We start from the raw sequence: 15,191 nt of genomic DNA, 5'->3' as shown, positions 1-15,191 counted from the left end.
GGCCACAGGCCAAATAAATCACTGGCTCCTCTCGATAAATAAATCACTACAAATAAATCACTGGCTCCTGTAGTAAACCTCACTGGCAGCACACTGGGGTGAAATCAGAGTGAAGTGTAACCACGGTAAAACCCTGGTAAAACACAGCAAGCATCCAACACATTCGCACCTTCTGGGAAAACATGGCAATGCACAGCACGTGTAAAACGCATGCTATGGGTAACACCAGCTACTACTGCGAACACGGCTGGCAGATTTGCTGTGGTTAGCAGTCCTCACCGCTATTTGCTCTTTGCGGAGAGGGGGGGTTGAGGGGTATTTGTGGAAGGGGTGCCGCGTGGTTCAGTTTCGCTTGTACCGCTTAATTGAGAAACACGTCGCTTTGCCCAAATGGTATGTGTGGTTTGACCTAAACTAAACAGAATAAAAAACACTTGGAAAAAACGCTACCACCGCTGTAACTGCCGGTGTGTGCACATATAATTAATCATTCTATTAATGATTCCTGTGACAATGAGGTCATCGCGACATACGTCTCGTGGCTATTCGCAGGCAGATGTGACAGTGGGGGGGGGGCGATGACGTCACCTGCATGCAACGCGAGACGGGCTCCGCTGCAAGACAATCGGCGGGGTCTCGTCACGTCACAACAAAGCGGGGTCACGTTCCGCAATGTGGGAATGCGGGGTGTGTGTGTGTGTGGGGGGGGTTAAGTAAAAATAAACAAAAATAAATCGAGAACTGGACAATTTATCTGGAGACCTTTTAAATGTGAAGCAGGCAACGTCTCAATTCTCAGATAAAAAGAAAAGCACGAACGCGCGCGAACAGCTATAAGCAGTCTTTTGGTTGACGTAAACAGGGCAACTTTGTTTTCAAAAAAGAGTAAGGGCAGCGGTTAACCAGCAGGGAGAACTGAAGTCTGTGCTAATTCCCCCGAATGTGTCTGAAACGCGGGCACCCTGTGACAAACCTTTCTACAGAGGGAATAACCTACTTTCTAGACTTCCCGGCGAGTAGCCCTGCTGGTAACTGCTCCTGCAGGGTCCCGTTCAATCATTAACTCGCTATCTCTGCCCCACAGAACAACGGGTCATTCATTGCTGTGCGTTGACGTGTTGTACTTTCAGCAGTTGTTTCAGTAAATTCAAAGAGTCTCCTCCCGCTTAATGAAAAAAAAAACAATCCCAAGAGATTTCTCTTGTCTATGCCCGCCGCTGCCACGCCGGAGTGAAAGGTTTTCCGAGAGGTGCGAGACTGGCCACGCCGTCCACGTCTCGGTCTCCGACAGAGACAGCGACGAAAAGGTGAAAAAAGAGAGGGAGAGAGGGGGGAGAAACATCTGGATTTCATTTCGGAGTCAGAAGACAGGAGAGAGGGGGGAAAAATCTGCGATTACAAAAAGGAGTATTTTTCTGCGCTGAAACACTTTTTCATTGGGTCTCTAAACAAAGAAGGAGTGGAGAGCTCTCCCCACCCTCGCTGTTTTCTTTTAATAAACCAAGCTGATTGGGAAAAAAAAATAATATTCCGTAGTGGGACTTTGCGTGCACTGCGGAGGGCTGCTCTGTGTGTGTGTGTGTCACCGTGTGAAGCGCGCCTCCCAGCTTCCAAAGCTTCAGAGACAACTAGTGTTCCCTTTGCGAAGGAGCGCAAGTCGGGCGGACACGGGATTTGTACGGCAGGCCAAGAGCGGCACGGAAGACGTCCCGTCGCCTCGCAGTTTTATCCGCCGGTGGCTGCTGTCCACGGCGCTGTCTTGCCGCGTGCTTTTGCCCACGGAGGCGGCGCGCTGCGGAAGGGCCCCTCTCAATGCCAGCGCCGCGCGGCTCCGCTCCCTCGCAGCCGGTTTGCGAACCTGCGTGGATTCCGTGGAAAGCGGGGAAGAAGAAACAGCGGCGTCCACAGCTGGCCAGGTTTTGAGAAGAAGAAAAAAAGAAAGAAGAAATCCTGACACTCCGGGAGGCAGCTTTCCACGGGTGGGGGACTTTCAAAACCAAACGGAATTAAGGAGCATGGTTTCAGAATAACCCAAGATACAGCAAGACTCCGCTGGACTCGTACGCAACCTCAGAGCGTTACTGCTTCGGACACGGTATATGGGGTAGGTCTGCAACATCGGTGATGATAATAATACTATAATGAGAATAATCGGAGGTGTCTTGAGTTGTTATTTTGTAGTAACCATACAACACAGTAGGTTTTGGAACCGCAGACTCACGCTAATGCTACATTTTACGGTGTGAAATATATCTTTTTTCTCACACGTCTGGAGGGGCAAACGTCATAAGACACATTCGCTTGAAGTACAGCACCACAGTTTCTAAACGTGTCCGTGTTGATCTGCGTAAAGCTGACCTCAAAGCCCTTGCTGACCGTGAAGTCAGCTAGCAACTTCGAAGTTCCTGTTTTCGGAGCAGATCCCCGCGCTCAGGTGAGGGGCGTGTGGTGAGTTTTTTTAACAACTGCAGACCCGTGCAGGGCAGACGGGCTCGCTCTCTGTGCTGTGAGCGAGCAGCACGGGGCACGAATAACCGATGTGGGCACGTGTGGTGAATGTAATTAGAACTTGCAAATAAAAAAAAAATCGCTTCTTTCGTCTTTCCAAGTACACCCGTCGGTCGTCACGGCGCTGCTCCTCGCCGATAATTGTTTCCTATCAGCGAGATATTAACTTATGGATGTTGGAAAGTTGAAGAGAGCACACACCAGTCTTTCTGCGGGGGTGGGGCGACATGTCTTCGCATGCTTGCCGCTCCGATCATTAGTCGCTGAGTGATTTATTAACCTCCCCGAGACCCCGGCGTGTTTTGCGCCGGACCTAATCACGTCCCCCCTGTGCCCTTTCGGGTGAAGGGAGCGGAAGCGATCGGGGGGTAAAACTGGCCCTTTTTTCCGGACAGAAGGCGTTGTTGGGTTTTTTTTTTGAACAACCAGACAAAGGCGTCCGCTGCCGGTGCTGCGGGGGCTCTGTGGGCACCGTGAGCGCGGCACGGAATCGGGAACTGTGTGCCGGTTGTTAGCGGACGCCGGGGTCTCGGAGTAGGCTTCAGACGGGGAAAACTTTCGGGGATACTTTCTCGTCCGCTTTCCACTGCCAGCCACTAAGTTGTTGCATCGCAGTCTGCGCATTGAAAAAAGAGCCACGCGTTTTAAAAAAAACAAAACAACCCATTCAACAGTACTAACGCCAGACGTGTCTTTAAAACCAAGGGTTTCACGGGTAGTGTGCTGACACGCCTTGACCTACCTAATCCTGATACATGAAGGGCAGATGGTCAACATACCGGAAAGTGGTAGTTCATTTAGCACGAGCACAGGGAGGGCAGCGGTCATTTAGGGGGTAATATCAGAAGTGCGGGGACTGAAGGAGAGGTCAGTGCTTGTCAGCTGACCCTGGTCTGGCAAATGTCATGCACTCGAAAGAGGGAAGCCGTGTGGCTGGGAAAGAAGACGGAAAGAAAGCGAAATGAAAGCCACCCCTTCCAAGCACCTTTGTCCGCAGGGGGGGCGACTGAGATTTGTCCAACGCGAGATGGGAATGGTGCACAAAAGCGAGCGTTTGAAATAGACAACGGAGGGGAGCTGCTGCTCTTCAGGTGTGACGACCGAATGTGTTCACGCGCAGTGTTCAGAGCCACATGCTCGTCCGCGCGTCGTTTACGGGGCTCTGAGTTTTGCCACCGCTTGGTCCGGTATCAGGGCTCTGTGGAGCGCAGGCAGGCGGAATTGAGGGTTGGGGGGGGGGGTAGGGCGACGTTTGGGTGAGGAGAGGGCGACAATCTGTGTGTTTTGGGGTCCTGCCGTCACCGATTCCATTCCTGAAAAAAAACACCGACCCTCTCTCGTCACAACCCGGACCCACGACTTTGCGCATTTCAAAGCACGTTTCTTAACTGTGTTGTTCTACTCATTTGCCCTGCCCGATTTCTACAGATGGCACCTGCGCCTTGCCGTTTCCTATCTGACCGGGTGTGGGGATTACGTTGGAAGTGACACTGTGATCCATCCCCGCCCCCCCCGCGAGTTCAGCACCCGCGGACCAAAATCCTTTTACCTTTCCCCATGTGTTTATTGTGGTCGTGTCCCTGAGCTCGTAGTCTGGCCTTTCACTGTGGGATAAGGTTACGTGTGAGAGAGTCCTGTGGTGTTTACGGCCCCCTTTGTCCTGCGTGAGAGTCTCTGCGCTCTTCAGAACTTGGGAGCGCACGGAGCGCGGGAGGAGAGCGGAGGCCTGCTGGTGTCCGGGCGCCGCCTTGCTCCTCCGCTGCGATTCTTTTCGGCGGAGGATTAGCTTTGGCGCTTGTGAGCTCGCCGCACTTGGCACCTAGCCGAAAAAAAGCGGAGGGTGGGGGGGGGAAGGGCGATGACCTTTCGCCAGGAAACGGGGGAAGAGATCTCAGCACCGCCCGGGGCGGTTGGAGGGGTCACTCGAAAAAGACCCGCGAAGGTTTGGTCACGGAGGGTGGCCAGGTTATGATCGTCCCACACTAAACCGCTGGAGACTAAGTGCTCATTGCAAATGAAAGACCATGTTCTCACGCTGTAGCGCCGCCTTCCTCCAATCACTCACACCCAGTCCAAGCTCCGTGTAATAATATTTCTGCGCATCCTTTATGAGGATGTGCTTGTATATTATTGCTAATCGGTCTAATAAACACATCCTGCGGTCATTCCTGTAAGTTGGATAGGTGTTCCTGAAGTGTTGTGGACTGTATGTATCCAGGTGTACTCTTGAAACATTGGCAGCATTGTAGATAATAATCCCTTGCACATCCCTTGCTTAATCCCCTCATTTTAGCCCAAAGGACCCCAAAACCCTTTGCATATAGGAGCGGACCCCCTTCAGTCCCCAGTGTGCCCCCCCCTTCCAGTCTGTGTCTCTTTGAGATGGAGGTACTGGGTTTCATGTCTTAATTTATGTTATTGGGATGTGTAGGTTCATGCTCTTGGGTCCTGGGTTTAATGTCGGCCTAAGACACCCTCTGTGTGGAGGCTGCGTGTTCCCCCTCATATCCACGTGGGTGTTCTGTAGCGCCACACTCCTCCAACCACACACACCCAATCCAAACTCTGTTGAATGCCATTTAAGAGCCTTCTTTCCGAGGATACGCTTGTATGTGTGGAGTCTGCGTGTTCTTCCTCGTGTCGACATGTGTTTTTTTCTGCCGGAGTCCAAAGGCGTGCTATGTTCCCTGTGCGTGTGGAGGGGGTGAGGGGGGGTGGCAGATGTCTGGCCAAGGGCGTCGTCCCCCTCCTCCCTATCCATGCTGCCGGGATGAGTCAGGGTGGCTGCGGCCTTTCCAGGAGCGGACAGACAGATTTCCGTTCCGTGAAAGCAGAACAGGGCCTCCAGCTCGGGCAGCTCGGGGGGCAGGGCTGTTGCGTGCTCTAGCACAAGGCTGAACAGGAAGTAATCGGTGACACCCACCCCCCCCCGCGTCGCCTTCAGTCATCGCCTCCCCCGGCGCGGCACTTGGACGACCTGTCGATCCTGGGCTTCCTCTCACTGCAGGAATCGCGAGAGACAGCGTGCTACCGGTAGGCCAGGGCGTTGGAGACTCGGAGACCAACCAGCTCAGGATGTGCAATTTTGCCCTTTCTTCCTTGCCGATCTCAGCGACGCTGGGAGATGGCGAAGCCCTCCCGCCATTCGACGGCTCGCAGCCATGCAGTTGAATTAAGGAGCGTTGCCTTTTGCTGCTTTTTTTCTCTAGACTGGGAGCTGACATGCACAAGCACTTCAGCTGGGTTCCCTGCTGCAGGTCAGGTCCCCCTGGCTGTTGATGTTCAGATAAGATATACCCTCAGTCTGGGATTCCGACATGTGACTGCATGGCTGATTAGCCCAGCACAAATCCAGTGGCTGCTCCCAAGCCCAGACCCATAGTACGAGGAATCCAGCCCCTGCCAGTTCGATGCAGTAATCAGATCCAGAGGAATTTGCCTGCAACGCTGTGTGTATTAACTCCAAGGCCAGCCACCGAGCCCAGGTTTTTCAGTTCATTGCGTCTGGGTGACACGGCGCAGGAAATGTCTCGGGAGACAATTTCTCCCATGCTGGCTCGTGTGGGAGGCAATGATTTTTGTCTGTCTGGAGAAAGAGGTGAGAAAATGAAACTCCCATGCCCCGCGGAACATTTTATAAGCCGTTAGTGAACAATGCAGTAGTTGGCAAAGGAACAAGTAATAGGTTTATTCCATGCTGAAAAAAAGAAGAAAGAGAACACAACGTTTCGGCCGTGGAGCCTTCTTCAGGTGTTCTTGACACCTGAAGAAGGCTCCACGGCCGAAACGTTGTGTTCTCTTTCTTCTTTTTTTCAGCATGGAATAAACCTATTACTTGTTCCTTTGCAGCCTACGCATGCTGACGCAGCTACCCACCTGAACTAATGCAGTAGTTGGTCTACAAAACAGAAGGGATTATGCAGGTTTCTAGGGGTGCTTTTGCAGAATTTTAAAATCTCTGGATGCGTCCCTGATCCCATTCCGTTCCCCCTGATGAGGAAGTGGTTTCTTGTTAGGCTGACATCCCAAGGGAATCTTCTATAAAACCTTTGTGATCTGGTTTAGTTTCAGCATTATATTCATGAGCTCTTCTTTAACAGACAACAAAGCTCCTGCATGTTACAAATAAAGGAAAAAGTGACTTCGTAGCTCTATGGAGCTTTTTACAAATTTTAAACTGGGGTGTAAAAAGATGAATGCCTTTCCCTAGTTCGGAGTTCACATTAGCCTGTTTCCTGCAAGGTCAATTACATGAGTATTGGCGCAGTCCTACGATCATGTGACAGCAATATAAAAAACAAATATATATCCAACCCTGGCTAATGTGCTTGAATGTTCATGTGATGCAGTGCAATTACAGTTATGGGATTGTGGTTTTGCCAGAAAGCTGTGTTACAACTTGTACAACAACAGCACACAGCCTGATTACTGCACACGTCACGCCCAAGATTCTGTTTTTCAAAGCAGAACTGAAGTGTTCGTGCTGAATTCCATGCTTGTAGTGCTAAAAGGCCAAAATGTGGTGTGTTCTGAATATCCTTAGGGTGGCAGAGAAAAGAGGAAGGTTTTTAACCGTTTTGCAGCATTTTCAGTGAGTCTGTGTTCTGCACAGCACTTTCTAGTACGCAGTGGAAGTTAACAGGATCAGCCCACGCCAGAGAGGAAGGTAAAACCTTTCCGCAAAAAAAAAAATTAATAATCAGCCAATTTTACACCCCCGCCAAAAAAGGGTGCCAAGTTTAAGTAGATGCACTCAATTCTAAATATTTTTTCTTCTCCAAATTCTGGATCTTCAGAGACTGATCTCATTTGTGCAGTCCAGGATATCAAAGCTAGAGCTCAGTGGCTCTGGCAGCAGGGGAGTCCGATTAGCATTCAAATAGGATGTAATGTAAAGAACAGACAAAAGCCATTTTAAACCTGCAAGATTCCACCTCACGGTAGGCTCAAGGGGCTAAACCTCACATTCTCTGCTGCACTCACTGCTAGATTAGCACACACCCGAGAGAGTGCTCGCTCATTTCGCCTGATGCTGCCTGACAAGAGAATGACCTCACTCCTTTGGATAACAACAGAGAAGTCTGACCTGCTCTGACACAACCAGGGCCTGAGAGATTCATTCTCCACAGTAAGTTATTAATCGCACTGACAGGCTACACGAGAGACTTTCACAGAGCTCTGAACTGGTCCTTTGAAAAAAGTCTGGGCGTTTGCAAAACACTGCTTTTCCAGAATCCGACCTGCGGGACCGTGGTTCTTAGGGGGCTGGGAAAGGACTTGTGCTAGTTTTCCATGTGTGTCTGCGTGTCCGTGTCTGGAACAGGGAGGTTCCCTCTTGCACCTGCATGATCCAGCTGGGAACGTGTCTGTCTGAGCAACAGCAGCAGGTGGGTGGTAGGGTGCCAGTGGTGCCACTGATGCCACTGGTGCCCATGTTAGTAACCAGTGCGTTCATTGTTAAGGCAGGAGCTACCTTCTTCTTTTCCTCTGCTGTAACCCGCACGTCTGCTCCCAGACACCCCCCTCTCCCCTCCCCTCTCCCTTCCCTTTGTCTGTTAAAGCCTGTGGGAAAACTGAGCACATGCGGTGGTTCCCCAACACTGTGACGCCCAAGTCACTAGCACCTGATTTTTCTCTGCGTCTCCAGAACCGCTCTGAAATAATCAGAGACAAAACAAAAACAAACCTCTCCCCTTTTCTCTTGTATTCTCAGTGGAATGCATCTGTGAGCTGGCAGAGAAAAACATGTCCTTGGACACCTACGTAAAAGACCTTTGGAGTCCTTAAGTGTAGAAACCTCTCTATGAAAAAAATGCAATTCATAACAAGTGTTTCAATTTGTTGATCAGCTCACTGATGACTATTTGCCTCTGCAGCTTACATAGGGGGAAAGAGTTTGCAGCACTCTGTTCTCTTGGCCAGGCTTTCTAGGCAAAATGATGTTTAAGGAAGTAGTGTGGTTATTTTTCAATTGAGTTAAAAAAAAACATGTACAAAGTCATCATGAAACACGATGCCAAGATGAGTGAGACAGAGGAAAAGCCAGGACATTTGAAATAAAGTCATACCAGCTACACTGTGTAGTTCACAACTAGAGTGTAGCTAACCACACTGAAATCCCCATTTAATTATCTTTATAAAAGGTTAAAACTGCGTATAACTGTAATTCCCCCCATTCCCCCATTCTATGATTTCCTGCATCGCTCCTTATGTGGCTGTAGCATGAGCCCTGACTTCTGACCTTTTGGTCCTGCGTGAATTGCTCGCTCATTTCCATCACTGATTCCAGCAAAACACTCCCCTGTAGATGACTGAAGGTTTGTCACTGAGTACACCGAAATTGTGCTTGCGCATGGTTCCTCTTTCACAAAAGGCCTTGGTCAGATCATTTATTCCATGTTAAAAAAATTACTTGTACAAATAAAATCCCACTACCCACACCACGTATCTCTGGCATTACTGCTTGTGTTGATAGAAATCAAGTTGCAAAAAGCAACAAATAGTAAATTCTGAAAACCCAGCTCAGCAGCAGGAATGAGAGACACCTGGTGCCAGCAGATATAGTATAAAGTCTGCATCCGGTTTTAACTTGGTCTCAATGTCGACACTAGATGAGACCTTGAAATCTCCCAAGCCCATAAAATAAACCCTCCTCTCTCCTACCTGGAACAACAACACAAGCATGTCTCCTCGCACACACAACCCACACAAACATCCACACCAATGTTCCTGAACTGTGTAAGTACACAATACCAAACCACCACATGTTAAAACAGAGTCTCTAAATCTTCTACCCTGAGCCTTTGTGGCGAGTCAGCCTTTTCATAGAAAGGAAGAGGAAGATAAAGCTTCTGTTCTGAAGTAGAGTTTTCAGTCTATAATTTCCGACAGTTAATCCTGAGGTTATCTTTCTACTGCCGATGTTAAATCCCATTATTTGTTGTTGTTTTCTAAGACAGTGACACTCTCTGAGATACACTGCATTATCTGTTTGCATGGCAAAATGGAGAACCCTGGTAATATTCTGGATCTCTTTCAAAAGGCTGCTGTCCCTGGGTCTCTTGAGATTCACCCACAATGGGTCACAATGGGATTTCCAAAGTAAGACGGAAGACAGTTTCCTAGTCTTTCCTATTTTTCCACAGGCTAATTCAGGCGTGTGTTATGTAGACTAGATGTTTCCTATAATGTATTTGTAAAACCCTTCAGCAAGATCATCTGACTGTTTTTTAGTCATGGTCCTGTTCTAAAAAGAACTGTAGCACTGTGATAAATGAAAAAGATTGTAGACATATCTGTTTGGTCCAAATTGTTGCAATGAGGTTTTTATAGAATAGTAGTGCTGTAGGCTGTGCTCATAATGTGGGGATATGAGAGGATCAGTGCTTTTTTTCCAATGAGTATTCTTCTCATTTTCTAATTGGAACTCTTTCCAAAGCATTAAAGAAACTGTTTGTGAAGTGGTCACAAGCCAGCTTTGACCATAATGCTCCAGCAGGGGGCGCACAGCTAGCTCATTGGCGCCGGGGGGTGGGTTGGGATTAGTCAGCCTTCGCATACACCAGAGGGCTTCCTCTGATGCTCTCAGGCCTGCAGCGACATCAGTGAGGGACGTGTCTCTCCACCAATCAGCTCTGACCCTCCTGTACATCCCTGTAGAGTCTGTGGCATGCCAAAGAATCAGCAGGTGGAGGGGTGGGCTGGGGGGGTCAAAGGAATTTGTCAATAGCTTCTCATTCCCTCCATGGGGAACTGGGGTCACGGCTGTCTGCAGATGTGTTATGGTCCAGCTGGCGATTCCAGATTGGACAGGTTCTCGATATTAAAGACTAATGTCAACATAAGGCTTCCCATACTATTCAGAATGTTGGTGGAGTCCTGTCCCACATGATCAGTGAGCTCTGGACTAGTGTTTGCCCAATAGGTTTGTAGAGTCCTTAAATAAGCTACGTTTTTGACCTTTTGCTTAAATACTCTTAAGTCATTGGTTAAGGACAAGGGATGAATGAAAGGAGAAGATACAGCCTAGTGTAATTACTGATGTTTGTCACAAAATGGTCCTCACTATGATACTGTACCTTCCTGAAAGATGCTTTTGTTCTTTACGATTTCCAGGAGAGAACCATTACCTGTAATGCTGTTGAACACAGAGCATGTTGATTTTTCGTCTCGTCGTCTTGTCCTTATCTTCAAATCTAAGACAGTCTTACGCCTTTGCTCAAATTTCCGCACCTGGTGCAGTGCGGCAGGCAGTTACCACGCTCACATAGTGCAGTCCCAGCTGCCTCGTACTACACAGCACTGCAGTTTCTGTACATCGAAAGTCTGACATTTGCACTGCGGGTTGCAATAGGAAAGAAAGGCTTTTGTAAAATGTCATGTATCTACCTTGGGAGTTTTGATCCTATAGTGCATACTACTAAGCCAAGACACGTTGAGTGTTCAGTGGTACGTTTGAGTTCCAGCTGAAAACACGTCAAAATCCTAGTGGATCCTGAATTCCTGATGTCTTTAAAGCCAGGCCTTTTGTGCATCGAACTTGGCTCATTCACAAAATAACTGCAGTTCTTGAAGAGGTCTGGTTTTCTTTAATGTCCTCGAGCAAAGATTATTCATCAAACAGTTGTGCAAGAACACCTACAACCAAGGGGGCTAGGAAGCAAAGTTCTGCACAGATGAAAGAAATGGGCTGTTCACACGAAGTGCTGTCTGAGACATCTGAGAAATGATAGCTTTTCATAACCATAAACCACATGGGAATTATTGCTGTCAGCTGTCAGGAAGCCATGCAGAGCTTCAGATTAGAAGCTGTCTTGCTTAGACTACAAGGGCCTTGGATGGGTTTGTGAGTAGGACACAGGATGACTGCATTAGTTTATTAGTAAGGCAATTTTGAGCAGCAGACACTGGATGTTGGAGGGCTATTTTTTTCTGTGTGTTCTTAAAAAGCATCCTCTGACACTACAGTTGCCCTGAGCCCCCCCACCCCCTTGGGCTTTTGTCCTGTGCAGAGAACAGTAGGGGTTTTAGTAAGGCAGGAGTCAATGAGATGAACCCCTGGGCTAGAAGAGTGTGTGAACTCGCTGATGAAAGCATATGGGAACTGCAGTTATTGAGGGCACCAAAGGAAGAGAGGTTGCGGTTAGTGAGGTTTTCTTAAAAGAGGTGAGCGACACAAGGCCTCATTCATCTGTGCTAGAAGCAAAGAAAGGAAACCGGGCAGCTAGACGGTGGCAGGTGTGTCTTTCCCAGCCCCGAAGCGAAGCCAGCAGCTGAGACAGAAAGGTCTCTCCTGCTCTCCCCAGCGCATTCCCCTACGATCGATAACGTTCCGACGTCTCCAGGAGGTTCGGTATCTTCTCCTTACCACCTCGCCTTAGTTCGGGCTTGTACAGCCGGATTGATAGTGCTCAGGTGTGCTGGCTTAGCTATGGGCACCACATATTCCAGCAAAATGAATAGTTTCTGCAACGTGATCTTTCTGCAAGCTGTTTTCCAGGGAAGTGTATTTGGGAATTGTGTGTGTGGGAGGGAAGGGGGGTTAAGGTAGAGGGAGGAGAAATAACCTGGCTCTTTGCAATCCCAGTGTGCAAGTGTTCACCGAATGTGAACCCTTCGTTGGACTTTTTACTTGCTTGACGTTCGAATTTGCCCCCTTGAATGCCTGTGAATGTGGCCCATCTACCAGCTCCGCCAGGTCAGGGTACTGTCTGCTAATGGAGGAATGGTGTCTGCCACACTATAATTACCATACGTACACGTCTGCTGCACTTAAATACCACAACCCTTTTCACTTTCTGTTGCTTTTGAAAGCTCTGTGTGCTGTAGTTCTCTAGAAATCCACTCTGTTTTTCTGGTTGCCTTAGAAATAGGCAGGCATTGCACTGGGTTTGTGGTAGCTGGGGCATCCTGTAATAAAAAAGAAAAATATATTTAACATCAAATCATCACTGTGCTGCTGGTTCAATAATCTTTTTGTGGCCGCTGGCTCACATTGCCTTCACTGTGGTTTGGAGCTCAGTTTTAGATATACTGTAAAACGTACGTGTACCAGCAGCCATATCACTCTGCAGCTCCCAACTGGAAACCCACTGCAGCTCAGCAGGTGTGAGCCTGGTCAGTACCTGGATGGGAGACCTCTTGGGAAAAACTAAGGTTGCTGCTGGAAGAGGTGTTAGTGGGGTCAGCAGGGGGCGCTCATCCTGCAGTCTATGCGGGTCCTAATGCCCCAGTATAGTGACGGGGACACTATACAGTAATCTGGTGCCATCCTTCGGATGAGACGTAAAACTGAGGTTCTGACTCTCTGTGGTCATTAAAAATCCCAGGGTGTTTCTCGAAAAGAGTAGGGGTGCCCAAGTCCTGCCCAAATTTCCCCTTGGCCTTTACCAATCATGGCCTCCTAATAATCCCCATCTATGAATTGGCTTCATTACTCTGCTCTCCTCCCCACTGATAGCTGATGTGTGGTGAGTGTTCTGGCGCACTATAGCTGTTGTCGCATCATCCAGGTGGATGCTGCACATTGGTGGTGGTGGAGGGGAGTCCCCATTACCTGTAAAGCGCTTTGAGTGGAGTGTCCAGAAAAGCACTAATAAGTGTAAGCAATTATTATTAAATTTCTGTATAGTTTCATTACAATAAAAACAGAATAGCCTAACTATGAACTATCTCCTGCAATCTATGGATCTCCATAGGACAATAGGCCGAGAGGCCTCAATTATAATCCTAATTCTTTGCTGTGACACCATACTGGGGCTGTGCGAGATCGCCTGGGTTGAGCCCCAGTCCCCTGGGACTGTTTTAACTCCATGGTATCTGTGGGTGAAATTCACTCAGGCCTAAAGAAGATCTGATCATTTAGGTTCACTCTGTCCGTGGACATTCCAAGAGGAAGGGTCTGAGCATCGGATAGAAAAACACAGTATTCCAAAATAAAATACACGGCCTGTCACAGCTTTAGCTACAAGACAACTAGAAAATGTCTTTTAAGTCAATTTGTCATTTCTTCCCCTACCTTAATGGAACAGACTCAACTGTTTCAGCAGCAAACCAAGGGCCTTGAGTATCACCCCTGTTGTCTTGCCTGGGTGGAATCGGGGATCTTATCTTACGCCACACGCACATTGAAATCAGTGAATAATTTCCAAAACGTGGGCGGACTACGGCACAACTTCGTGACAGGGAGATCAAGCAATGAATGACCTAATACTGCGGACGTTTTTTTTTAAAAAAATAATCTCCTAAATGTCAGAAGGCAAAAACCAGAGGAAGGAGAGAAAGGCTCTAGTTTCTAAACTGTACAATGCTCTATTGTGAGGGAGTAGCAATATGCAGACCCTGTTGATGGGCCTGTGAAAGGCCGGGAGTCTACAAATGAGAATACAGAGCCCCGGGAGTGCGACAGACCTCCCCTTTCACTGTATTTTACAGCCGCACAAATCTTTTAATAAAAGAGCTTTTCTTTGGCCACAATGAGGTACAATTAGCCTCCTCTAGTGCCGAGATTGGGGAGGGGGTCGAGTGCATTTAGCCTCCAGATAAAGTGATGGATTGGGCTCTCTGGGGAGACAGGCTGCCCTGTGTTTTTTCGGGGAAAGGGAAATGCCCCATCAAAGCCCGGTATTGAGAGTCTCTGTCTTTAATACAGGACTGGAAAACAATGGCGGGCTCAGCCGCACGCTTAACCCTTTCCTTCCCCGGTGTCTAGCGGAGAGGAAAACTCCAGCGTTCGCCTCAGCTCGCGTCTCGACGTGCCGTGCCTGGTGGGGTCAAAGGGCATTTTTCTGCCGCGCTAAAAGCGGCGCTGAGCAGCAGCGCTTTGAACGGCTGCTGTGGCGCACAGCGGGGCACGCAGCGAGGCTGAGGGGGCTGTGCTGGGGAAACCTGTGCCTGCGCAGATCTCCCCCCCCCAGCTGGGAGACAAAATCATGGGATTTATTCGCAAGCTCAGTGCCGGCGCCGTGAGATTTTATCGGGATGCGCCGGACATGAATGCGTACCGGGAGCTCGGTCACTATGGTGTGTGAATCACGGGCTGCAGCTTTGAGTCCTTGCAGACGTCAGACATGCGCAGCTCTGCGTCGCCAGCTGCAGGGAGAGAAGGCACGGAGCTGCTGGACCAACTGGCATTACATCCAGGAGCATGGCAAAAAAAAACAATATGTATTTAAAAGTATACATATTGAGGGTTGATTAATGAAGGCGCTCATTGTGAACATTAACTGAAAACAATGTTTTCAGTAAGAGACTTAGGAGCAACCCGCACTGGCTGCCTGTCTTCCTCAACCTGCTTAATTTCACTCACATTCATAGGGTGAAGCATCTCGTTCAAGGGAGCTTAGAGCCAAGTCTTGACATAATCTGCTTCCTCAGCGGAAGGAAAGATAACAAGCCAGTTAAGGTCTCTTTTCTTATTATCGGTGTTTTATTGCCGTGTTATTTGTTAAACACAAAGAAAAAATGAATACGGCGTCATTTAGTCTTTGATGTGCAGTTGCACTATTTAATATAAATTTATGACATGCCAAATCACGTGTTCCTGAACATCAAAGTCAGACGGGTATAAATGAAAAAAAAAAAGATTAAAGTGTTGTATGGAAACAACTACAGGTGCTGGGGCCACGTGTTGCCATATATAAAGCCAGAAATAAAAATGACAAATAGCTGACATTACGTTGTCT

General features: G+C 48.5%; 1 protein-coding gene across 1 annotated transcript in view; it reads left to right on the top strand.

Moving 5' to 3' along the window:
* Positions 1 to 733: 733 nt before the first annotated feature.
* The window catches only part of s1pr2 (sphingosine-1-phosphate receptor 2), a 43,513-nt gene continuing 29,055 nt past the window's right edge, over positions 734 to 15,191 (top strand). Inside the window, exon 1 of the mRNA XM_015349130.2 lies at positions 734 to 2,104. The gene's annotated coding sequence lies outside the window, so the exon portion shown is untranslated. The remainder of the gene's footprint in view (positions 2,105 to 15,191) is intronic.

The sequence above is a fragment of the Lepisosteus oculatus genome, chromosome 11 (assembly GCF_040954835.1).
Source record: "Lepisosteus oculatus isolate fLepOcu1 chromosome 11, fLepOcu1.hap2, whole genome shotgun sequence".
Classification (NCBI taxonomy): domain Eukaryota; kingdom Metazoa; phylum Chordata; class Actinopteri; order Semionotiformes; family Lepisosteidae; genus Lepisosteus; species Lepisosteus oculatus.
Note: the sequence above shows the minus strand (reverse complement) of the source record. Positions and strands in the feature narration are given on the sequence as shown.